This window comes from Python bivittatus, unplaced genomic scaffold, assembly GCF_059951505.1.
Source record: "Python bivittatus isolate LINGU-HERP-01145 unplaced genomic scaffold, Pbiv_v1 ctg000070_np1212, whole genome shotgun sequence".
NCBI lineage: Eukaryota > Metazoa > Chordata > Lepidosauria > Squamata > Pythonidae > Python > Python bivittatus.
The window spans coordinates 54,653,129-54,679,542 of NW_028277034.1; the positions used below are offsets into that span (position 1 = coordinate 54,653,129).

General features: G+C 45.0%; 1 protein-coding gene across 1 annotated transcript in view; it reads left to right on the plus strand.

Annotated features, from left to right (window-relative positions):
- The window catches only part of ADRA1D (adrenoceptor alpha 1D), a 52,418-nt gene that overhangs the window by 20,001 nt on the left and 6,003 nt on the right, over positions 1 to 26,414 (plus strand). The gene's annotated exons all lie outside the window — the stretch shown is intronic.

Consider the following 26,414-nt stretch of genomic DNA (forward strand, 5'->3'; position numbering starts at 1 on the left):
TAGCTGGGCTAGACTCAATGTTTTGGAAAGTATATCAGCGTTACCTTTTTTAGCCTCGCAAAAGGGTTACACACTGTAAAAGTGCCTGAGTCGAGGACACAAACAGGAAAAGCTTTAAATTCTAAAGGCTATTCTGGAAAGAGGAGGACTGACCTCAACGTTTAATAAGGCTACATTGTCCGAGACAGTCAACTTGGGCCAGGGCAGCTTTTAGTGAGGACAGAAGCTGGTGGTCCGCCTGGGTAGACGGTCAGACGGAAACAGCGTCGTCTGCCCACGCTGGCCTTCAGTAGCACAGATGTCAATGCCATTTTGACTTTTTTGACACACACAACCCTTTGTGGAAGCCCCTGATATGGCCTGTGATGTAGTTTGGAAAATAGATTTTTTTTCCCCCAGCGGAACTGTCAAAAGAGAATCAATACCGAAACCATATCACAAAAGATACTACGAGGATTTGTAGCGTATACATAACCAAGTTTTTTTTTTTTTCACGGCAATTCCCCTGAATTCAGAAGGAATCGGTACATTCTAAAATAAAATAACCACAAGTAATAGATCTAAGCATTTAAAAAAAAAACTATATAAAATATTATTAGATTTATTCATGAAACTTGAGTGTTAAGGACAAGAATGTGGTTCTAAATATTTGCAAGGAACGTGGACATTCTTAAGGCAAGTAGTGTGTGTTCACCTCTATTTCCCTAAAGGAACATCATGTTGCATTTAAACTTTGCTGATACTGGAGCCGTGGGGGGGGGGGGCCAGCAAAATTGGTGCAGAGAACAAGCCAGAAGATCCAATTCCTTTGCCCTGAAGTTTCCAGAACGATGCCAAAATATGTCACAACACGTGCAGGGATATCCCTGCATGTAAGTCTCCTTGACCTACTTGTGACCCAACATCTCCTGCAAGTATGTAAGCCCCAGCATTTCCATGAGCGCGCTCTCTCTCTCTCTCTCTCTCTCTCACACACACACACACACACACACACACACACACAGGGCCATCGTTGCCTCAGCCAGCTTGAAGTCCAACAAATAGAAAGTTGTTGGGTTCTCTGAGCTTGGTGGTTTTCCTGCAGACGTTTCATCACCAGGCTAGGGAACGTCATCAAGGCAGAGGGGAGTGGGGTTTGCTGGCTCTTCATATATGGTTGCTTACCCTGCCCATCTTGGCTGAGGTGTGGTTTCTTCGTGGATGCTTGCTTGATCAGGGCATTGTTTCTTTGGTGAGTGTGTATTTGGTGTGGTTTCCTCTTGATCTGGATGTTGGCTGCTAAGGAAGGTGCGCTGAGGGCTGTTTGCTTCCTTCCTTGACTTTTGGCTGCATCTTTTCTTAAAAGGGGGTTTATCTCCATGTGCCTGTTGAGGGCTGATTCGCCAGAGTGCCAAACTTCCAAATCTGAGAAGGGGGTCAGCAGATGAACCCCGGCTGGACGCTGCTAGACCACGGGAGCAGATGGCCACGCTTCTCTGCATCAGCTGCTAACAGCAGCACCACAATCCAGTCGTTTGGGCTGCAGCTTCAGATCTCTCCCACAATGCCCCTGATATTGCAGCGCTCCAGGGCCTGATGGGAAATTTAAAGGGGCAGTTCCAAATCAGGCATTGGGACAGCAAGACCTGGATCACCTTGGTGTGATTCCTCATCACGTGAGGATGACTTCAGAGCTAGTCTCGAAATTTCCACTGTTACCAAACTCAACCGTCAGATTGATTTCTGGAGCAACTCAAAGAGATCTCATTATCCTGCATTAAAAGCATCACGGTAGTGGCTGGTTTGTTTGGGGCACAATGTAAATCCTTGGTTATTACCTGCAAAATCTCATTTGGCTTTTCAGGTAGGAAACGGCCTCTTTTGATCCCATTTCCCATCCCCCCTTACATTGAGATTTTCTGCAGAGGTTCGCCTGCATTTGTCGTCAGCTCGCCCGGTGGCGATTTGGGGTCAGCTCGTTCCAGTTCTTTGTCCTGCACTTCCTGCTGGGTTGAGGGCATGAACCTCTCTGTTGGCTTTTTAAATGCTCTAGGGCAGTGTTGTCCAAACTCGGCCACTTTAAGATGAGTGGACTTCAACTCCCAGCATGGCTGGCTGGGGAATTCTGGGAGTTGAAGTCCACTCATCTTAAAGTGGCCGAGTTTGGACAACACTGCTCTAGGGTTGCCATTAAAACCCCTGTTAACTGGAGTTTTCCCCGAGGCTTATAATTGAATGTTGACTTTAACAGATAAAACAGTTTCTTTTACTGGCATTTAGACTGCAGTTGTGACCTGGGCCGTCAGTATAAGTAGTCTAATAAGTACCAATATGGAATAATAATGAATAAATATTGGCCCAAAGCAGCGTGATGCCCCTCACAACAGTCTTTGGCTGGGCGCCAAACTTGGCATTCGCTTTGTTCCCGCGGGAAAGGAGGAAAGCTGCAGCTTGACAGGTTCAGCGTCGCCCTGCGCTGTGCTGGACGCAGGCAAAGGTGCGTCTGTCGCTTCCCACAGAGGTGGTAAAAAAAAAGTGGTTGAACTGATGATCAAAGATGACTTCATTCGCTGATTTACGTTGCATTCTGGAGGTCCGTTTTTGGTTTAATAGTGATTCTGAACCCTCGAACAAGGTATAATGTATTCAACACACTTAACTGTTTACAAACAATTAACAATATATTAGCAAGTGATAGTCTCCGTGCCAAGTTTAAATCCCTGGCGTGTTCATTTGCATTATATTCTTTTTTCCTACTCTGTCATCTACTGGCTTATGTATTTTCTTTAAAGGGTTCAATAATGAGAAAAAGGGAAGTGCGTTCCCATTCCCCCTTTTAATGTGTGTTGCGCATTAAAAACAGGGCAGGGGTTCGATGCTGCGGGCATGGGCGCCATCTTGACTTTTTGGACCCCCCTCCCCCATGGACCGCTCTGGAAAGGACAGTTGTTCATCTTATGCAGATGTAGCCAGAGAATCAATCCCCAACCAACCCAACACACTCAGAAGCTTTAATTAAGATTAGAATCAGAGGATCCCAGACTTTGGTTTTGGGTTTGTAAACCTGGGTTTGGTTCCGCTGGTTTTGTAAATCGTGCAACGGGCTGGCGTTAACCCCTAAAATCTTTTCAGGTTTGGGATACAGGGATCCTATCTACGCCCAACCTTTTCCTGCTGCTCTTACATCGTTTTTAGCTCCGTTTTCCCATTTCTGTTTTCCGCCCTTCCTGCTTTTAATTGCTACTTTGATTGATTGTGTAATTATTACGTTGCAATTGGATAAGTTTATTTATGACTTTCACTGGATGTCATCCGGACGGCGATTAGCTGTAGGGCAACTAATAACTTTGAGAAATACATAAAGCGCAGCTCCATGTTTTGTTTTCCCCAGATTAATTACACCTGGAGAAGAGGATGTATTATTATTATTATTATTATTATTATTATCATCATCATCATCATCATCATCGTCATTATCATTAATAATAATAATGATAATAATAATATAATTACATTATATTAATAATGCAATTGTGCTAATTATAATAATAATAATTTGGAAGGCAGCACCCCATTTTGCAAAGCTTTTAGGGTGCCAAGAAATCTCTGTAGGAGGAACGGAATCTCATCTTGAAAACGTAGATGGGAGCTTTTCCTTTTGTCTAAATATGTTTATCATATCTATCTTACATTATCTCAGTGTTTCTCAAACTTGGCCCCTTTAAGCCATGCTGGCTGGGGGATTCTGGGAGTTGAAGTCCACATGGCTTAAAGGGGCCAAGTTTGAGAAACACTGTTCATCTACTTATATTTATCTTATATTATCTATTTATGTTTATCATTTTTATTTTTATCCAACAGGAGCTCCAGGTGGCTTATAGGGGTATTCCTTTCATCTTATCCACACAACAGTCCTGTGAGGTAGGCTGGGCTGAGGGAGAGAGCACCTGGCCAAAGTTACTCCATGCGTTTCCATGGCGCAAGGTAGACTTGAAGTTGGGTCTCCCCAATCCGAGTCCAGCACCCTCACCACTACTCCATTCTGTATTTCTACGGGCCACGTTCCCCGTTTGGGACTGCTTGTTTTTGCTCCTCTTTAGTGACAATCCGAACTTTTGTAGCTTGGATATGATCTCTGTATCCAAGCATTTGTAGATAAGAAAAGCAAAACATGCTTTATCCTTGTAAACCTTTTTTTCTTTTTCATTTGCAAGGATTGAGGGCTTTCCCCCACCATGGCTAGGCTACAATATGATTTATTGAGACTGGGCCAGGATCTGTGGCGCGGTCTGTTGTACGAATCCTGCCAATTGTAGTTTAAACAACCAGGTTGACTAAGCAAACCTCTGCTTAGTGTGAGGTCACGGTATCCCATCTTCTCACGCTGTACACAGAAACAGGTGTGCGCACCCCGTTGCGGTGCCTGTTTGCAAGTTGGCTGTGCAGACACAACCCCCCCCCCCCCCCCCCGCTTTTCTTCAGGTTGGGGTTGTCCCTGGGAAAGCGGATGGAGACAGCTGCTGAGATTTGCAGACCGAACATGCCAGCTGACACTCAGGAAACGTTGTGGAACTTGTAACCGCCTTCTGCCAAGAGGGCTGCCTGCACTTCAAAGGCATGACATGGTTTCCAACAATTCAAATGTCAAGATCAAAGATTGAGGTTAACTATGCAGCTCTGCAGTTTGAAATGATACCAAATTCTGGTTCACAAATAATTGCTGCTTGATTGATTGCTCCTTCCTTCCTTCCTTCCTTCCTTCCTTCCTTCCTTCCTTCCTTCCTTCCTTCCCATCCATCACTCCCTACCTTCCTCTTTTTCTTTTTCTCTCTCTCTCTCTCCTCCTTCCTTCCTTCCTTCCTCTCTATTTCCTTCCTTCCTTTTTCTCTTTCTGTCCTTCCTTCCTCCCTTCCTTCCTTCCCTCCCTCCCTCCTTCCTTCCTTTTTCTTTCTTTTTCATTCTCTTTTTCTTTCTTTCTTTCCTCCCTTCCTTCCTTCCTTCCTTCCTTCCTTCCCATCTATCACTCCCTACCTTCCTCTTTTGCTTTTTCTCTCTCTCTCCTCCTTCCTTCCTTTCTCTCCATTTCCTTCCTTCCTCCCTCCCCATTGATTCATCCATCACTTCCTCCCTTCCTCTTTCTTTCTCTCCCTCTGCACACACGCACTCATCCACACTTACCCACATCCTTCTCAGCTAGGCTGCCAGGCACTAGCTAGAGGAAGCCACCAAGTCTGGATCTAAAGATGACTCAAGGAGTGGGGGGTGGGCTTCAGGACCCCTTTTATCCCCCAAAGTCCTTGCTTTGTTGATTCCCAAGACTGGCAGCTACTCTTGCCTTGTTGATTTACAGGTCAGGTAGCTGTTGATGGGACTGGGGGGAGGTTTCCAGGTGCTCAGGCCCAGCTTCCTTTGTCTGGTTCAGATAACATTTTTTCCTTTGTTTCCTCAACACCTTGTTTCCTTCTTATCGACCTCCTCCAAAGGACCTTTTAGATAAGGTTCCTGGCCTTTTGTCCTCTCTGTTTATGTACCTGCTTCATCTTTTACTTATGGCAACTTCAGCTTAGTCTCACATCTTTCCGCCCTTCTTTCTTTCCTTCCTTCCATTCATCCATCACTCCCTCCCTTCCTCTTTTTATTTCTCTCTCTCTCCCCTTCCTTCCTTCCTTTCATCCATCCATCCATCCATCCCACCTATTCATCCATCACATCCTCCCTCCCTCCCTCCTTCCCTTCCTTCCTTCCTCCCTTCCTCCCTTCCCCTGAGAAGAGCTGAATATGGGAGCTCTTCATGGTGGGGAGGCCTCAGGAGGTGAAAAGAAGACTGCAATGGTTCAATTCCGCTCTCAGCCTGAGACAGCATCAGACAAGAGGGTCAGGACCCTCAAGGCAGATCTGCCTCAGTCATTTGCCAGCTCAAAGGTGGGTTCCCACAGCACACTGGACTTTTCCTCCCCATGTTTGTGTCTCTGCATGTCATGGGAACCCACCATTGCTTTAACACATGGTGTGAACCAGGGCAACATGATAAGCCGTAATCTAGTGTATTTGTTCTGGTATTGCATGTTAGGCAAACATGGCCGTTGTATTTTGCTAATTGGGTTAACGTGTTGTATGAACTGAGCAGTCATAAAGTAAAGGGAGGTGTATGTTTGTTTGGTGTATGGGAGCAAAGAATGGAGTCACCCCCAGAGATATGGCTTAGGTTCCCATTCTTTCCCTTTTTGGGAAATCCCTCTGTGTGGTTGCTAAGAGTTGACACCAATTTGATGGCACATAATAAATCACTTGAGGCCACTGTTAGCATCTGGCTCAAGCAGAAGGAAGTCTTGCAAAAGAGGGGAGATCTGACCTGATATTTCTTTTAGGTTACTAAAAGAGGGTTTCTGTGCTGCCCTGTTCTTGCAGGTAGTTCCTCCTGTGGTTCTGCTCCTACCAGGGATTTGTAAAAATAATGCTGAAAAATGCATTGTGTTAGGGTTAGACTAAAGAACTATACTTTAGACAACATTGCAAAGAAAACATGTACCTTCAGAGAAATGCACACCGACGTACATATACACTTGAATGCATGTATTTGATTTTCAAAAAAGTAAATCTCTCGTTTCTCAGGACGGAACTTGAGATGTTTGCAAAAAATGAGACCCGATGATTAAAAAAAAGGACTTGGCAGGTTCATGAAAATGAGAAGCAGAGAGAACTTGAAAAGGACATATTGGCTCATCTCAACTCTGGATTGAAAACAGTGTTACTCCCCTTCCATGGGTGTTAGGGACAGGGCTTGGCAGACTCAAGAAGATCCCAAAGATTTTTGTCCAGCTTGTTAGAAAGCAGAAATTAGAAGGAGTGATGAATTTAATCTCCCCTTCCCAGTCATCTCCACAGTAAAGAATATCCTGCTAGGAGGATGAATGATACCTATCCTTCTCCCTCTTCCCCTCCCCCACCCCTGTGTTCCTTGCAAGTGTTGGATACATCATCCCCATTCCCCAAATTGATTCTTTCATGGTGCAGGAGGGATCACCTGGTGTCCTACTTTTTGAGGGTGTGAATAAAGATATGGATAAGGTCAGCCAACAGGCATCTACTTAAAGCCTCTGATAAGCCTTCATCAAAGACTTTTTAGGAAGCTTAACAGCTATGGAAGAAAAGAGCAGGTCCTTTTGTAAACAAGCAACTGGCTAAAGAATATAAGACAAAAAATAAGAGTTAGTAACTAGTAACTAATTACTAGTTCCATCCCTTTGCAACACATCCCTTGCTTTTTAATTTATTTGTAAATGATCCAGAATCCGGTGTGACTAGTAGAATAGCCATGTTTGCTGATAGCATTGAATTGTTCAGAGGGGTCAAAACAACAGGGATGATGAAGAACTCCAAAAAGTCCTCTGCAGATTAGGGGAGTGAGTGTCAAAATGTCAGATGTCAATCCACCTGAGCAAATGTAAAGTGATGCTCATGGGTGCCCAAAACCCTAACTACTCATACAAACTAATGGGATCAGAGCTAGCAGTGACTGATGAGAAAAGAGAACTTGGAGTAACGGTAGACATTTCAGTGAAGGTGTCAACACAGTGGGCATCTGCTGTAAAAAAGGTCAACAGTGTTTAGGGTTAATCAGAACCGTTTCTTACTGAAAATTATTATTGAAAACAGAGATGTCGATAACATAATGCCCTTATATAACTCACTGGTGTGACCACATCTGGAATATTGTTTGCAGTTCTGGTCACCACACCTCAAAAAGGAAATAGTGGATCTGGAGAAGGTTCAGGGGAGGGCAACAAAGATGATCCAGAGGCTGGAGCATCTTCCCCACAGGGAAAGGTTGTGACATTTGGGGCTTTTTACTCTATAAAGGAGAATGAGAGGGGACATGACTGAGGTGTACAAAAGTAGGCATGGTGTAGATAAAGTGGACAAGGAGAAGCTGTTTTCCCCTTTCAGAATACTAGAACCAGAGGTCATGCAATGAAATTGACTCCTGGGTGATTCAGGACAGACAAAAGGAATGATTTTGAAAGCTTGTGATTCAACTTTGGCATTCAGGACCATGAGCTGTGGTGCTGGCGAGCAGCTTGGCCAGCTTCAAAAAAAAAGGGTTGGACCGATTCGTGGAAGTCCGGGGGACCAAGGACTCTTAGCACTGATGGCAGCACGACTGCCTGCTAATCTCTGGGAGGCTGGTGAACTTCCTTGGGCAGTTGGTCGGCCGCTGGGAGAACAGACTGCTGGACTAGATAGGGCGCGGGTCTGATCCAGCAAGGCACGGCTTATGTTCTGACGTTCTAGTGTTCTTACTTCCATCTCTATTCTGCTGCCATTATATATTTAAAAGGGTTAAAGCTGTGATCACCGAAGGCCGCTCCATTTGTGACTGTCTGTGCCGTAGGAATGCTTCCAGTGGCCCTGCAGAGTTCTCCCTTAGAGATCTATATTGATAATGTGGATTCTTGATATTAAGTTCCCTGTCCTTATCTCTCGCCTATTCATGTCTCTCTCCCTCCTATTTCCTATTTCATGTTTGCTGATGTTTCATAAATAAACATCAAGCTATATTTGTTGCTAGCTGAACTGAGGGTCATCTGGGCTTGCTCTGATCTGGACGGAGGGATTGATCGGGAGCGTGCCGAGCGCAGACTAAAGTAGAAATCATCCACAGTCATTTTCCGATCACGACTACCCCGTGAGGTTGCTTAGGCGTGGTCAAACAATACCCCAAAATGCACAGCACCCTTAACTTGGCCACTGAACTCACCTTCCGTGACTTGTCGTTCACAAAAGCCTTTTAATAAAATTAAAACAAGGGGCCCCCAGCCACCTTCTGATTTTTCAAGACTTATTATGTGCTTTGGAAGCCACTGGACTAGTCTACACAAATTTAATACCTTTGAGAAGTGTTGGGACTACAGAACCCAGCATTTTGAGTTAGCCTGGACTGGGAGTTCTGAAAGTTGTAGAGTATGTAAAATGGAAGATAATCTAATTAGGCGTTGCTGCATGAAAGAAAGGAATGTGGAGCTTTCCACTTCCATGAATGAACAGTTAACTTCAGCATGTACTTGGAGTTTGCAAAAATCTGTCTGTCTGCCTATCTGTCTGCCTACTTCAAGGGAGAAGGGACCCATGAAACATTTCCACTGAATTACATTGAAATCCAATTTAAATATCCGCATCTCTTTGCCTGTCAATCACAAGGATTCCTCCACATTTTCTGGGTTATTACTTCCTTTGTTTTAATCTGAAAATAGGAAAAACACTCTTTTATCTCTTCCCCTTTTCAAAGGATTCCTTCTTTTCAAACATAATCATTGTTTGGTCAACAGGCCTGTTACTGTTGCCCACTGATAATTTGTTCAATGCGTCAGCTTGTTTCAGTTAAAAGAAAAATGAAGAACTTAATTGCAGGTTATGTATTTTTTTTATTTGGAGGGTAGTGGGGGGAATTCGAGGATATTTAGCATTGCATAGACGATCTGTCTGCTACAGAATGGTAGTCGGGATGCATCAGAGCTTAATCTGTTTTTGCAAAACTGCAGTCACATTTAATTATAGGCATCACATCCCCAGAAGCACGACATTTTTGAAACATCATACTCTAGAAGAGAAAAATGCAACTTGGGGCACTCCAAACATTTCTGAATTACAAATTCTGCATCCTTTGTAGTAGGCCCTGTGTGTTGGGGCGAATGGGAAGTATAATTCAACAAAATTTGGCTTGTCGCAGATTACCTATCCTTCTCTAGAGGGATCCAAACCAAACAGGAGAATTGATGTCAAATTTGCCCAGTGTCCTCCACTTGGAAGATGAGGGCCAGAACTTGGGTATCCCATGACTGCCCCTCATGCCAAGATGCCCATGGACAGGGCATGGGGGGGCAGGAGGAAAAAGGGTCAAAAGGGCAGCCATGATGATGCAATTGAAGCCCTGCCTCTTTTTGCATGAGTCGCACCGTGCATTAAGAAAGGGGTGGGGCTTCAATGGTGTGCTCGTGCCATCTTGACTGTTTTGACCCTGCCCCAGAGGCCTCTGTCCCCAGGGTGGGCAAGAGACATCTCATGTATCAGGATGTCATTGTACAAACGATCCAAATTGTGTTGTCATCGCAACGCAAGGGCATATAACAACTCCCAGGGGAGCCTATTAATATACAGCAAGTTCACATCTTTAACATGTTGTTAAATCTAGGCCACCTAGAAGCATCATGGCCCAGCTTCTCATTTCTCCAATATGAGGACGTTTCAAAGACCGAGAGACAAGACATCTCTTGAATTCCCTCTTTAACTTCCAAAGCCTCTTTTTCTCCAGTTCATTATTAACGTTACAGTACTCTTTTTGATGATTTTATCATCATTGGGTTCTTTTTCATTTCCATTTCCTAACGTCACATGCAAAATCATTTTAAAAATAGAAAAAAGGAGGCATGTGTGTTGTATCCTTTGCACCGCGGTGCCACGTGGCGCCTGATTGGATTCTGACACCTACGTCCTGCCTACCGGATGCCAAAGCATCATTGTAACTGTCAGTCTTTCTCAGATGGTCCCCAAACTCTTTTTATTTATTTTTTTTCCTCGTTAAAGATTCTTTTCATTCCAAAAGGAAGAATAAGAAGGAAGGGCATTGCCAAGCAAAACCCTTGCCTTAAGCATCGCCGTGATGTCCAAGAAGGCTTTTGGAATTCCTTGAAAATCAGCATGATAAGGATCGCCATCTAAGGAGATGGACTGAGCTGCTGAGCCAGAAGGGAAAAAGGATGGAGGCGGAGCAGACCATCCTATAAAGTTACAAGGAGGAGTAAGGCTTCCTCTCACCAGCTGCCCTTGAGTAAATGCGTAGTTCTATGCTCAGGAAGGCAGCAAATCAGAGACTTTCATGGTCCTGCATGGAAGCTGGCCATGTCCGGCCTTGGATTCCCTACAAATGGGTGCCTCTCCATTCAGCTTTGGGCAGGATATGGCGGGTCGCGCCCTGAGTTGGGCAAAGGGGCAGTGGTATAGTCCTGGCAGACTTCTGGTGATGCCAGCCCAAGGCAGGGCACATTGCCCCCCACCACCTGGAGAACTATGCAGGAGAAGAGGCAACCCCTCTACCTGCATCAAGCGACTGTATCTCTGAGCGTGGGGCCTCCCAATGCCCATCTTGCCCTGCCCCTTAATTGTTACAGATTATTCCCTCATTTAGTCAGTGTTTCTCAACCTTGGCAGCTGGAAGATGTGTGGACTTCAACTCCCAGAATTCTCCAGCCAGCATAAAACATAACTCCCAGAATTCTGGGAGTTGAAGTCCACACATCTTCCAGCTGCCAAGGTTGAGAAACACTGATTTAGATAAGACGACTGCCAATGTATGATGATTTTTTTGGACAGTTGTCCAGATCACCGTATCTTTCAGACGATAGTTCTGTTTCAGCTTAGAGAACATCCACGCCCTGCACATCAGCAGGAAAAAAAATTCACAAATCCAGCAACATTGTGGGACTGACTAAAAGAAATTCAGATGAGCTTGGCTGATAAAATCAGTAGTGCCCTCCACTCAAGAAGCTCCATGTAAGGGTCTTTGCTTCCCTCCCCCAGTCAGAAAAAGGCATTTTTCTCTTTTTAAAAATCCCAAGTCAAAGGTGTGGAAGAGCCTGGGTCCTCAACCGGTCCAGATTTGCAAAAAATAAAATTTGAAGAAGGAGCAATAGAAACCAGCATACGGCATTAACGGTTGCAGTCGGTTGCCAGAAGAAATGTTGTCTTTTCCATCATCCGCCTCTCCTCTTTCTCGTGTGGATCTGAGTTGTGTTTAGATGACACACATTCCACAGCTATTTCTCTGTGCTGTTTGTTGTGTATCTACTGTGCAGCCATTGCAACTGCTTCTGCCGGGGTCCACATTCACAAAGGGCCCTGAGGAGCTCTTGCGTCAATGGAGGAGATGTCATAACACTCCGTCTTGCACGGATTCTACTCTTATTTAAAAAGGCCCCAAATTACTCAGAAATGACCGCAAAGAAATTCTCTTTCCAAAGCATCCAGCTGCCATTTTAAAAATAAACGCAAACATAATCACTGACGTTTCTAGATCGAGGTTTGAATATTTTGGCTGGAAGGAGGGTGAGCCTTTCCCAAGCAAAATCTCCGAAGCCAGAGGGGGGTCCCAGTCAGATTTCCAGGCCTGCAAATTGGGCTTTTTGCATCTTCGTTCCTCCCTCACTGCCTTCTGCACGATTAGCTCCACCAGAGTAAATGATCGTGGCTATCGCCCGATAAAGAAATTCTTGATTAAATTAGTTATAGTACATTAAGCAATTGAGTTTGTTGGGTAGGTGTTCGAAGTACAGTCTCCTTTTCTGCATTTGCCACAGGAAGTCTGCCTAATCTTAGTTTGCAAAAAACGAAGGAGGGTGGAAACAGGCCGGCCCGTTCGAGAGAGGGGCAAGCAGGGAGGGAATAAAAAAGAAACCAAAGCAGTTTTGAACCTTTTTTATGGTGTATTAGGTCTAAATCACAGTAGTCCCTGAATTTCTTTTGGTTATGGCTGGCTAACTTTCTGGGATAAGTATTGCTTGTCTTAGGGTGTTGGATTTCTTGGGAATGTTAAACCTAGCATAAGGGTCTCTATGCACTTGTCCTACCTGGCTTGGGCTTGGAAGCTAAGCAGGGTCAGGCCAGGTTATGACTTGGATGGGAGACTTGCCAGGAAATCCTAGGATGTGGGCTGGCCTGGAAAATCAAAAACATCCCAAAAGAACATATCTACTCTTGGCAAAAAAAACTGCACAGATGTGAATCTGGCTCAAGAGTTCTTTAATTTTACCCCGATAGTTGTTTTTCTCCTATACAATTTTCCTTAATATAAGTGTTGCTTAAACCCAATAACCTAAATATACTTTTTTGCAGCTATTTCTACTTTGTTTTTCCCCATACAGATTTCCTAAATATGATCTTGATTTGAAAACCACTAGCTTTAATGTATGCGCACACACGCGCGCCTGCATCTATACGCGGAAACTGAAGTTTACACTGTTTTGTCTGCAATTTTCCCAAATAGATGCTGTTTGTTTTTTTTTAAGAGCCCTTCAAGCTAAGAATGACAAAGACACGGGGCTCTCCATGCCGTGCCAGAATTTATTTAGGCATTTATTTTTACCTACCAAACGTTTTCCATCTGTGCCACTGTATCCAACTGGGATTAAGGATTTCCCCATTTACTGCTAACTGTGGTAACCTCTTTTTTTCTCCTCTGTCCCCATCCGGTTGCCTTCCATCCCCAGCTTGCAAGAAGACAACCTTAAGTTACGTTGAGCTGTTGCGTGATTCAAGGAGCCTATTCCCCTTTCTTCCAGCACCATCCAAGGGTATGTAAAATCTGTTAGCGGGATGTCCACAGGGGGTCAGAAAATTCAAGATGGCAGCAAGATCAAAGCTTTACATGTGCAAAGCATATTAAAAGGTGCAGAGCTTTGATCAGGCAGTTGCAGTCACCATCTTGACTTTTTTTACCCCCGTGGATGCTTCTGTCTCTTAGGTTTTATCTCCCATGACACTGGAGAGGGACTGGCAGAGACCAAGAACCAGTTATCAAGGCAGGGAGAGACGAGTTTTCTACCCATTCAAGGATGGGTGGAGAACTCTTCAAATCAGTAGGATCTTCATCCAAGTATTGACTCTTCGCTTGCTTGCAGTTTCCTATAAATACATTAAAAGCTGCACACAAGCAAGGAGGCCCTGGCAACAAGAGGATCTGGTTAGGCTAAAATTGACAAGGCCCAAAGGAAGTGACTGTATTATGGAAGAGCAGAAAAGTTTGAAAACAAAGTTCACCCTGTTTTCCCTTTGGCACATGGACCATGCAAAAGCCCGTCTCTATTCAGGGTGTCCTGTTTTCATCCTCTTCCTTTTCCCATTCTCTTTGCTGAAATCAAACTGGAATGTCTCCTCGGCAATTCTTCCAGCCGTCAGAAGACAAGATGGAGTTTGAGGAAAGATTTCCTGGGCATCTGGTCTGCCTCAAGGTCCCTCTGGGGTCCCTAGGTGGGAAGAGAGTGCAAGCAAGGACACTCATAGCCCAAGGAGATGCCCACCCCCCAAGCTGTCAAAGATTATGGGAAAATATGTGCATTTTTTCACACGGAATCCATTAGGGGAAAGGCTGGAACTTGGCAAATCACTTGTGTTCTTTTTGGCAAGGGACCACAGCTAAGCCTGGAAAAGGAGCATTTGAAAAAAACACACGTTTTGCAAAGGTTGGCCTCTGGGGCACAGAGTTCCAACTTCCAGATAAAGTCTTTTTTTTTTCCTCACTTCCTGGAAAAAGGAATAGCTTCTTCCATCTGCTTTCTATCTTGCCGGTGTCCACAGGTATGGTCAAAAACATCACGATGATGACCGCGATGGTGTGATCGAAGCTCTGCTGTTGTGGTTGCCATCTTTACATTTTTGACCACACTCTGCAGACACCCACAGTGGTGGTGTTGATGTGGTTCCCTTTCAGAGTTGCCTTCAACAGCTCTCAACAAAGCAGGAAACATAAATAAAGGAGTTCCATCACCCACAAAACCATCCGAAATTTCATCCTCATGCTCATAAAATAAAAAGATCTCCACCTCATGCCGAAGTAACACAGGTGAGGCTTTCTTAGATTAGAGGGGAAAGCTTTCTAGAGCTAAAATCCCACAGCCAAACAGGTGCATCTTCCTACACTATCCACTTCACTTGCAAAATAAAAAAGGAACATCTCCAAGTCCAGCTCAACTTCTGGAGACTTCCTAAGACATCTGAGTCATGTGTCTGGACCTTGCGGAGAAGAACCTGCCAGGTGTCTGGTCCCATGATGCTCAAGTTCTAAACCCTGAGGGTTTATTTTTCAAAGGCTGCTGGTGCCAGTCGAGATGAGGCTCAGCAAGTGTTCAACTTGCACACACAAAATATCACTGGATGTTGGGGGAAGAGGCAGGAAAGAGAAGGAAGGCCTTCAAATCCTAGGAATGACATGTCTCCTATTTCCAACTCTTTGATTGTTGTTCATTAGCACAAATATCCTCCAAAGCTACATGCATTTAATCCGGTTCAACTCAGTCTTCCATCTGGGACAACTCTGCACCTTCTTCTACAAACCGTCTTGTCTCTCCTATTTCCAGCTCTTCCCCATTGGCTTATTCACTTCTCCACAACTATGAAGGTTGACATATGTACGGCAGCGTTTGCTCTCATTTTTCCTTTGGCTGGTACCCTCTTCTGTTCGTGTCTCTCTGATGTTACTCACAGCACTTTCACACGAGAACTCTTGCACCAGTTCAAAAGGGGACTCAGGCCTTTGTGAGCTCACACCATTGGCTGCATTCAAGAGCTGGCTCTTATATCTGGGCTATGTTTTGGGTGTGTTGGGAATTGCACTAAAAGCAGACTTTTCTTTGATGTGCTCTGGTTGGGTAGAGCTTGTGGGCTTGCAGGAACATCTCCTAAGCTTCAGCTGTGGTAGCAGGTCTTTTAAAGGGAATGGTGGCTTTGCTGCCTTTTTGGTTCCGCCTCTTGGGAATTGCTAAGATTTTTTTTTCTTTCATGCAGGCAGACAAATGCACATAACATAGATGCAAATTTATTTCAAGTTCCTTTTATCTCAAGGGGGATAAGGTTAATTTTGTTCCTGTAATCTCTAGAGTGGCTCAGGGCAGGACAGTGATTTATGCTTCTTCTTCTTCTTAGCATTTTGAGGTGGTCAGGTTTGAAGACAATCTTCAGACTGCTTTTGAGAACATGGAGAGCTGAAGCAGAAGTGATGGAGAGAGCCATGCATTTAAGTTATAATCTCCTCGGGCACAGAGGCCTGCCTATACTGCTGAACGTAATCCAAATTACCATGTGCTCTAATGGCGTGGTATAAATGAACCTAGGAACATGGGACTTTGGCTTAGGCAGCATCTCTGTGTTCAATATGAATGTTTTCCTCCCAAAAAATGACAGTGGGGAGGCCTGATCTCCATATGCATAGGGGTTGAACAGGGATATCCATAAAGGGGTAAAAAAGTCAAGATCGGGGCCACAACCTTAATTATCCCTAATGGTCTAAGTTATCTAAGCATCAGAGCATTAATAAACTTTAGTCAATACTGTACAAATACCACAGCAAAAAAAATAATATAACGTACGATGTATGTCTTATAACAATATAATTTTTTTTAAATCCCCAAAACAGTTTGGGACCACAACCCATTGCATGTGACGCACATAAAAACGGGGCAGGACTTCAACAGCATGGCCACAGCTGCCATCTTGACTTTTTTGACCCCTCCCCCTTTTGCAAACACCCCTGGGTTTGAAACGGCTTGGTTTTGCCTCCATGTTTGTATTCTGTGAACAGAGCAAAGGAAGAAAGCGTTCAGAAAGTGGAAATACAGCATAGTCCTCGGAGAAACTCACCAGCAAGTGGGTTTCTGTTCCTTCCAAGCAAACTGATCAAGCTTCTGCAACCTTGTCTTTTTATTTCTCTGCATCTTCCTCCCTCCCATCGCCGCCTTTGAGTCTTCTAGGGTCACATCTTGCTTTTAGACAGGAAATACATCTCTCAGGCTTCCAAGAAAAGAGAAAAGCAAAAAAGCACGGCCTTAAAATGATGGCTGAGCTGGAGCAAAACAGAAAAACATGCTGGGTAAAGCTGAAAAGATATTTTTTTGAAAAAAAACAAGAGTGTTCTTTAGCCATTCGAAAGGTAACTAGCAGAATCTGGATCCCTGGCGGGGAGGGGGGGTTGAAATACAATTGGAGATGCTGAGCGAGTTGTCGGAATATGTCAAACTTTAAAACAGCATCGGTTTTCTCAACTAAAGGGCATATTTGAAGCAAGGTGCATTTTTATCAGCTTTTTCATTCCTAGGGAAAGAGTCCTGGTTGGTGATTTCCAGGGCAGGGGGTGCAAACAGGAGAAAAATGTTTATCCATCCAGCTAAAGATGGAAACTTTATCTTCTGCCTCTGTGGTTTTTTTTAATGACATCATTGCATAATCAATTTGGATTGGTTATGCAATGCCCAGAATCACCACATTGATACCATTATCCCTGGTTAGGTGAACTAACCCTGGTTGTCTGGGATCACTCAGGAAAGGAGCACTAACCTGCCATAAACAGAGGAGACTTCTGCTGAAAACATTAAGTATATCCACCCGTAAAAATGCAGTGATGGAATTTCCACAAGACCTTTCACCCCCAAAGTCGAGCAAAACTGGAGCAAAAAAGCAAAAAAAGGACTTTTGCTTAATCAAATTGGGGGTTCTTCTGAGTCAGTCTTCTGTTTCCAGCAATAGGCTGAAAAAGGTCTAATGAAACAGGTCACCTTCTGCCTTTGGGCCCCAACAGCTGGTATACAAAGATATATTCTATGTAGCATCTTCCTTCAGTCTTAGCTCACTCAAGGAACACCTTTTGTCTTCCTTGGTTACTGAACAATATTTTCCACCAGCCTTAGAAACTCCTGGGGCCTTTGCACAAGGGTTCAAAAGATGGCCGTGCCTTCGCGGGACACCCCGCCCACTTTTGGAGGGCAGCCCTCAAGCCAACAGAAGTCATACCCCTCGACTCAAGGGCATCTGGAGGGTTCAGGGTGGAGATTAGATGCAAAACAGAGAGTCCTGTTCACCATCATGTAACCACTTCCTTCCCATCTTCTCTCTCTTCTTACCCATGATCTGAATTAGTTCCCAAGAGCACAGCCTGAAGCTCCAACTTGGCACGCTGTTCACTAGGCAATGAAAGCCTAGTTCCATCTGGTTTAGGAAATGCTGTCTGGTTCCATCTTTTTTCTCCATCTGCAATGAGGGAAGAGAGGCTCATTCCTTAAGCAGTCCCATCAAAAGGACCTTCTCACCATATCTCTGCGCTGAGATGCTCAGAAGAGGAGGATGTCTGTGCACAAGTGAACCAAGGTCATCTGGGCACAGAGATTCCCCCCACCCCTGCCCGCCCAGGGCTGATTTCAAGTGAGCCCAGCAGGAGCCTCCATTACTTCTCTGTTTTTGCCTTGTCTGACATCCTGTCTTCTCTCCCTTTTTTCTCTCTCTGGACTCCTGCACAGTCCCCTTCCCTTTCCTGCTCTTACGTACCACAGCAGCCTTGCGTGGTAGACCAGACGGAGAGAGAATCACCAGGGATTGCATGACTGTGCAAATATCTGGACGCAAGTCTTCCTGCTTAGCAGTTGGATGGGAGATCACTAGAAATCCTACAGCTGCAGGCTCGACGAGGAAGGAAAAAGAAATCTTGGGAGGAGGCAGTGGCCAACCGCTTCGGTAACCCTGTCCAGAAAACGTGCTTGCACGTGTCCACGAAGTCACAGCTTCGACTCCAAACTTTCATTCTCTCTTTCCTTCCTGCATCCAATAATCCAAATGTGATTGTTCTCTAATGTCTTCCTTTCCAACCCTCCGTTTGTTCTGTCCATGTTGGGCGAAATGCTGATGTCTGGAAACAGAAGAAGAACCAGAGGAGTGATAGATGGGGACGCTCCTTTCTTCTCCATTGGTTCACCCTGTTTCCTGAATCTTTGAAATCTAGTGCCCTAACCAATGGTCGGGTGTACCCAAAAGATTGTGCCTCCCTAGAAAAAGGTACATCTTCTTTAAGGTGTTGCAGACAGGTGCAGCGTTCACACCTGTGAACTCTGAAGTGACTTTTGGCAGGCCAAAATGCCATGTGTTGCACAACCCTACTAAAGGATGGGCACGATAGGGCCATGCGGGGCAAAAGCGAAGCCACGACCATCTTGAATTTGTTACACCTTGAAGGGATGGGGGCTACAGACTGGAAATAATTCCTTGGCACCAGGGAAATGCATTTTCAGGGACCCCTGAGAATGGGGAAATGGAAGCTGCAAAAATCGCACTTGGTCTAGCAAACAGGCCCTGGCTTTTGAAGATCCGGCTATTCCTTGTTTGCTTCCTTTGAAATCCTTGGTAGCGAGTCTGCTTCTGAAAACCCAGGATGAAAGAGAAAAGCAGATAGTAATCAGGAAGAGTGTTTTATTTCTGTTTTTGTTTAAAAAAAAAGAAAAACTAACACGAGCTGGCCTCTTGGCTTGTATCCCAATTCGCTTTGGTGAGAACGAGGTTTAGTGTCATTGCTTGTATTGGAGAAAGCAGCTGAAATCCTGGAGAGGGATTCTTGCAATGGGGCCAAACTGGGGCCCAGATGGGAAGCCCCAGGGAGCCAGCATCTGGTGGCCAGCGTTGCGGCAATATGAAGCGTGCACTGAGGCTACTTTACTGAACCCACTTAGTAGATCATAAATATCTCCAGCCACACTTCACCAGTAGATATTTTAATCTGCAAAAAAGTTTAATGGCTCTCTCTGGTCTAAACAGGTCCAGGGCCAATTTCTTCCCTTCACTTTCATCTACTGGGGGGGAGCGTTACTTTAGAAAAATGAACCCTCTTCCAGCCTCAGAGGAAGATGGAGCTGAATCCCCCCACCTGAGCTGCAAAGCCTGCGGGGTACAGCGGCGAAGTTCAGTGGTTGCGTTTTGCAACACGCCAGCAATTCATCAATGCGCCGTCTTTCATGGATGACAAGACAGGCACGCACACACGCAGAAGCCCTGCTTTGGCCAAACCGGGAGGCAGAGAATGAATAAATCTTCATTTTGTTGTATAACAGGTCATTAGCAGGACACACAGAGGCATTGTAAAGCGGTCGCCCAGCAGGATCCTTGGGCTGGAGCCACGGCCTGGTTTTTTTTCCACGGGGGAGAAAAAGGCCCAGGGAGGGGCATGATGGGAAATGGCAAGCATGGCCAGAGAAGAACCCTGGATTTTTCCCTTGTTTCCTGAGGGCTTCCTTTCTTTTTTCTTAAGCCTCTTTTGGGGCAAACCCAAGAGTGTTGGAATGGACCTCATCTGAACATGGTGGAAAAGGAAGCTGCAAATGTTCAGCAGTTTGAGCTGGGGGTGGGGGGGCTCCTACTGCAGACTTGGAGAGGGTGATGCCAACAAGGCAAAACTTTAGGGCCACAGCCCAGAGACTTCTCAGTGGGACCCCCAAAACACACCAGATCTGGCTCCCTTTAATAAGCCTTCCTCCCAAAGCAAGGACAGGCCATCTCTTTGGATCCAAGGACCCCCAACAATGTCTGCAGGGAAGAAGGTCAAAAAAGTCAAGATGGTGGCCATAGCCATGTGATCTCAGTCCTGCCCCCATTAACTGGGTCTGTTTTCCTTTATTTTTCAGGGCATTTTAGATTTTTTTTTCCACGCAGATATACCATTTTGGTGGTGTAAATTAGGGCATTGGTTTTTAGAGTCCTGATCGGAGTTGGGCCAATGGCTTCAAAAGGGGATTTTTATATATATAAATATAAATATGTCATATATCTACGCAACGTCCAGCCCACGCCTGCATAGAAAAGAGAGAAATATAATGCCAATGAGCTTAGAATCCGAAATTACCTAATTACACTATAATTAGGAGGTCTCTGCATCATTATTTATTTATTTATTTTATTAATCAAATTTATATGCCGTCCCTCTCACTGTACAAGGGACTCTAGGCGGCTTACACGTAAAAAAGCCATTAAAAAAACAATAAAAATCTGTACGGAAATATACAGAGTTAAAAGGCGGAGAGAGCGTCTTCAAGCCACCAACCAGCCATCCGCAGTGCTGCAAACCCCCGTTGGGTCCCCATGCTAGTTGGCAGAGCCAGGTCTTAACGCTCTTCTGGAAGGCCAAAAGAGTGGGGGCCAATGTCACCTCAGGGGGCAAGATATTCCACCGGGCAGGGGCAACAGCAGAAAAGGCTCTCCTCCCAGATCCCACCAGTCGAATTTCTCCAGCCGACGGGGTCCGTAACACGCCCTTCCTGCCGGACCAGATAGGACAGATCAATGTAACCAGGACAAGATGGTTCCTCAGGTAACCTGGGCCCATGCCACGAAGGGCTTGAAAGGTCATAACCAACACCTTATACCCTGGATTGGATTGAGTGGCTTGCATTACTGCCAGCTGGGGCCCCTACAACCGAGGGTGGCCTCTACAAGTCGATGGAGTCTCCAGGTGTGCCTGGGGCTGGTTCTCTATCGCAGCAATAACATCTCTGGTTCCTGGCATCTTTTGAAATAGGGGCACTGAGTGATTGCAACAGCAAAGGAAGAGATAACAATGACCGCAGCAACAGAGGGGAAAGAAGGGACACTTAGGGGCCAGGAGAGGCTGCTGTCCAAACCACCATTCCTGGCCAAGGGATTGCTCCTCACCTAGAATCATAGCACCATGGGGTTCGAAGGGGCCACAAGAAATGAGGTTCCCCCCAAGACCCAGGAGGACCCCCACCCTGTTGGTGTTTCAAGGGTCTTGAAGACCCGGCTCTTCACCCAGGCCTCTGGCGAGGGTGATTGAAGCCCCTTTCTGGGCAATGTGAGTCTGTTTCTTGCTGTTGCTCAGTTTTTGCCATCTTTTGTCCCTTGTTTTCACCATTGTATCGTTGGTTGGTTAGTTGGTTACTTGTGAACTGCCAGAGTTGCTGGGAGTCAGGTGGTGTACAAAATAGTAGTAGTAGTAGTAGTAGTAGTAGTACAATGTGCAGGTAGCCAATGAAACCATCCTTGAGAAGTAGTTATCCAACCTCTTCTTGAAAGCCTCCAGAGATGGAGAACCCATAACCTACATCGGTAGACTGTTTCACTGTGGTACCGATCTTAGCTTCAGGAAGTTTTCTTTTATATTTAAATGAAATCTAGGTGATGGCAACTTATCCCCATTCTTTATTGCCCTTGTTTCTGTGGCTATGGAAAAGAGTTCTTGACCTTCTTATTTGTAGCTTCCCGTTCTGTAGCAGAACGCAGCTATCATGTCTTCAGTAAGTCTTCTTTCCTGCTGATTGAACCTCTCCCGTTCCTTCAGCCTGACCTCAGAGGACATATCTTCAAGTCCCTCTAGCATCAGGGAGGCAAGCAAACATATGGAACTCATTGACTTCATTGCTGGATTGAACTTGGGAGAACTTCTGGACTGACATAGTAGCAGCAATGGGGCAGTTCTGAGCCACCGTCTCAAAATCCCTCTCCTGGAATGATGCCATTGTACAAGCAGATTAGAAGTCTGAAAGAGCCAGGACAAGGGTTGGGCCCCTGGCCAGGGGAAAAAGCCTGGCAGCTGTTAGAAAATAACAAGGGGTGGGTAGGAATTTGGAAGCCAACATTTGATGGCCGCCAAGTCATTTAATTGCCTGCTTTTGGTAACAGACTTCTAATCCAGCAAACTTCTGTCCCAGTTTGCAGACATTTGAGTGGCAGTGCAGTCCAGTTGTTAAAGGGATAGCCAGGATTTGGGGGACCTGGGTTTAAGTCCAACTTGCTTCATTTCCATCTTTCTCGCCACCTAACGTTTAGAAAAAGTCTAATTTTCACTGCCCTTTCCATGATTTTTTGGGGGTAGGAAAGGACAAATACTTGGAAAAACCCTTGCTTTTAGGAAGGTGCAATAAAAACAGGGTTGCAACCTGCCCTGAGACTCATCCTGGCCGTTTCAGCATGTGAATTCAAGCCATAACAAACATCCTTCCAAAAATACTTGCATCGTGCTGATTGTACCACAGACCTCTCAGATTTTGGCGGCATTCCGGCCCCGAATTCCAAATTTAACATCAGGCGTGTCAGTGTGTTTGAGTGTTTGAAAAGGAGGGGGCATTTCTCTTGCACTGTGAGGGACATGCGGCTGGTAACTCTAAAACTGTCTGATAGCTGATGTGCCCTTATGAGTTTTACCCTGAATAAAAAAGGAAGGGATAGTCTGTCACTAGCAGTTGGATCTGTTGGAATAATAGTAGTAGCCTGCCCATGAAGATCCAGTAGGAATCACTTGGTAATTACCAACTTCAGGAACCAAGGAGTCTCTATCACTGCCGCCCACCTTCTATGGGGCAGCATTTCTCCAGATATCCAAATGGCCCCATCCCTCCTTGTTTTTAAGAAGGCCATCAAAAGAGGACTTGGGCACTAGAATGATAGGATCTGCGCCCTCCAGCAACAGTAGTTGGGTTTTTTGTGGGAAAGTTGTTGAACTGGATTAGATTCACCGGCTATTTGGTACAGTTAATTTTTTTTAATGAATTGTGGCTGCTGTAATGTGTATTGCATGCTTTTTTTTTTATTTATTCTGTTTACAGTTTGGGCTATGCTGCTCAGAGTTAGCTTTGATTGGATGGGGTCATAAGGAGGGAAGGAACGTTTCTGTTCCTACAAGGAGTAAAAGAGATTAGAGCAAAAAAAAAAAAAATTTCCTTGCAGGCTGTAAGAGACAGCCCAGTGAGGAGATATAAAATTCAACTACATTTTGGCATTTGCAGGGCTTGAGTCAGAGCAAGACTCATTTCCTGATGGGATGAGATGAGCTTGGGTTACAGTTCCCATTGTTGTCAGCTAGGGTGAAGGGAGCTGTAGTTCCATCGAGACTCCAGGGCACCAGGTTCTGGAAGGCTGGTCTAGTCCATTCATTCGTGCAGAGCTACAGCAGACTTTCAGTGACTCAACCAATGAAATTCCCTGCAAAGTAGTCCATCCCTATAATAACTGGGTAAGAAATGGTCCTTCGACCCTGGAGAACCTCACAGAAGGCAATAAGGACAGGTGGCTTGGTGGTAGAGAATGTCCTTCCCAAGCAAAAGAGCCCGACTTCACAAACTTATGGAGGTGGAAACTCCTTCCACCTATTTAGTCCAACCCTTTTGGATGTAGGAAACCTGATAGTCCAGCATCCAGGGTCTAGTTAAAAACACAAGATGACAGCTAGAGCAATGTGATGGAAGCTCTGCCTGTTTTTTATGTGCACATGCAATGCAATCAAAAACAGGCGCACCTTCAGTCACAACATTGTGCCTGACATCTTGACTTTTTTGACCACACCACTGTCAGCATCCCTGAAAGGTGGCCATCTACCTTTGATTCAGCTGTAGCAAAAGAGAGGTGCTTGGAATGTCTTTCACTTCCAAGGGAGACCGTTCCCTTGTCATTCAGGTCCTGCTTGCAAGAAACTTCCTAATGTTAAATCCTTCACAGTCTCCGTCTTGGGCTGGAAATAAAACCTCTGTTTGATTCCAGAGAGGTGTTTTCAGTTATAATAGCACAATGGACTGTAAGTCTGAATCACTTCAGATGTTCCAAAGTTTTGACCCACCAGCAGCTACCCAAGTGCACCAACAGTCCATCAGGCATAAGTAAATATAAATTCACACACGCTAATGTGCAGATCCATCTTCCAGGAAAAGCGTCTAGCGTGCATGAGGATTCCACATCAATGTTGCAAATTGGATTATGCGTGCAATACAAAACTATATTCTAGCATGGAACGGAGGAGGCGTCAAAGATGTTTCCTTTCTGGAGTGGGCAGTTTCCTTTTTTAATGGACAGAAGGTTCACACCTGCCCAACTCCCCTCAAACCTGCAGTTAACTAGGGATTCAGGGGCTGGTACCTCTAGTTTCTCGTGGAGAAAATCTATCTGCGTGTTTGCTAGGAGTCAAAAGTGATTTGATGGCACATAATCAACTTCTAATTTCATCCTCCTCCAATACGGTGCCCACCAGATGTGTTAGACTTCAACTATCAGCCAGCTGGGGTAGATGGGCATTGTAGTCCAATACTTCTGCAGGGCATTCCACTGAAGAAGCAGTCTGGTTTCTCCATGTAGTCTGCAGCTGCTCCAGTCAATGAGCCATAGCAGAAAGCAGCGGTCCCTATTTGGAAGGTCTACCTTCCCAGTGAATACAGGTAGTCCTCAACTTACAACCACAATTGGGACTGGAACGTCCATCGGTAAGCAATGCAGTTGTTAAGTGAGTTGCGCCCAATTTTACGACCTTTTTTGCCGCAGTCATTAAGCAAATCCAGCTTCCTTCATTGACTTTGCTCATCAGAAGCTCTCCAGGAAGGTTGCAAATGGCGATCGCATGACCCTGGGACACTGCAGCCGTCATAAATACATGCCAGTTGCCAAATTTGCCGAATTTTGATCACATGACCACAGGGACGCTGCGATGGTCGTAAGTGCAAGGGCTGGTCATAAGTCACCTTTTTCAGCACCATTGTAACTTTGGATGGTCATTAAACAAATGGTCGTAAGTTGAGGACTACCTGCATGCAGCTTGGAATCTTGAAGGTTTGAAAAGGAGGGTCATACCTAACAAGCTGTGCTGATTTGGGACCCTCCAAGCAATGAAAAAGTTGCCAGTGAACAGCTTTCAAATGCTTCTTGTTGAAGGATATGATGTGCATGTGTTTTACCTTCTTGCTTTCGAGATTTTGATACTTTCGTGCTTCTAATGCCAAACAATCCCTTTCAAGCTGCTTTGACACTAGGATTTAGCACCAATGCCTTGGAAGTGCCTGCTATTTACCCATAATACGAATTAACAATACAGTCACGCAGAGTCCTGATTCATCTAAAATTAAAAGGCATTGAGGCTGACTCAGAAAGTTATTCTTAGACCTCCCCGGGCATTAGCCCACCAGTCTGGAAAAGGGCAAGGGAGCCCCCTGCTGGAAGAGAGCAGCATTACACTTTGGAACATTTTAGGTAGAAATCTGGAATTAATGGAGGGGGTAGGATGTGCAAAGTAAAAAATCCCTTTCATTCACAAATGTCAGGCCACAGTCAGAAGCTTTGTCCTGGATCATTTATAGTTTTTCTATTTCCTCTTTCTGAAAATCAGCTCAGACCATCCTTTCTTGAGACCAATCTTCCCATGGGGTCTCAAAATATATGTTTTGGTAACATCTTTCCTAATGGATAAATTCAAGATACCCTGAAAGTTTGCACCACTTTTCAGACCATTTTGGACAATCCAAATACCACTGTGGTCCATGTTTGTGAATCTCAATTCAGGGTGGGATGAACCCTTTACTCCCGAAGTGATCCAGACTAGCACAATCAGGTTCTCAGAAGCTCCTGGCAGAACACTGAAGTTGTACACAAGAGCTTCCATCATTACAGCTGATGGAAGCTATGTCCTCCTGATCTCCTTCCATAGCACTACTTCTTGAGTAAAGTCTGAGAGGGCTTCCTATAGGGTGAATAATGAAGTCAACATGGATTCTGTGATTATAAATTGCTATATTTGGGTTCCACTAAGGAACATCAGATAAGATAGGAACCTAATGAGACCACCATGGTGCCAACATCTAAAGGACTCAAAAGTCAGATTGTACATTAGACAAGGAGAATCTGGGCTCAAGAGAAGCTCCATTACCAATATCTAAGTTTCACACCTGTCCTTTGTCCCCATCTCCTATGCCAGTGAAGCACCCTGTGGCCCTCCTCCATCCCTGTGATCATTGGCTGGGCCATTTTGGGGGATGGGTTAGCAGTCTTTCATGAAAACAGTAGACTCGTGTTCAGAAATAGCCCAATGACAGATCATAGGCACAGAAAAGGTGTTGCACCAAGCAGGAGCAATAGAGTTACTCCCTCCA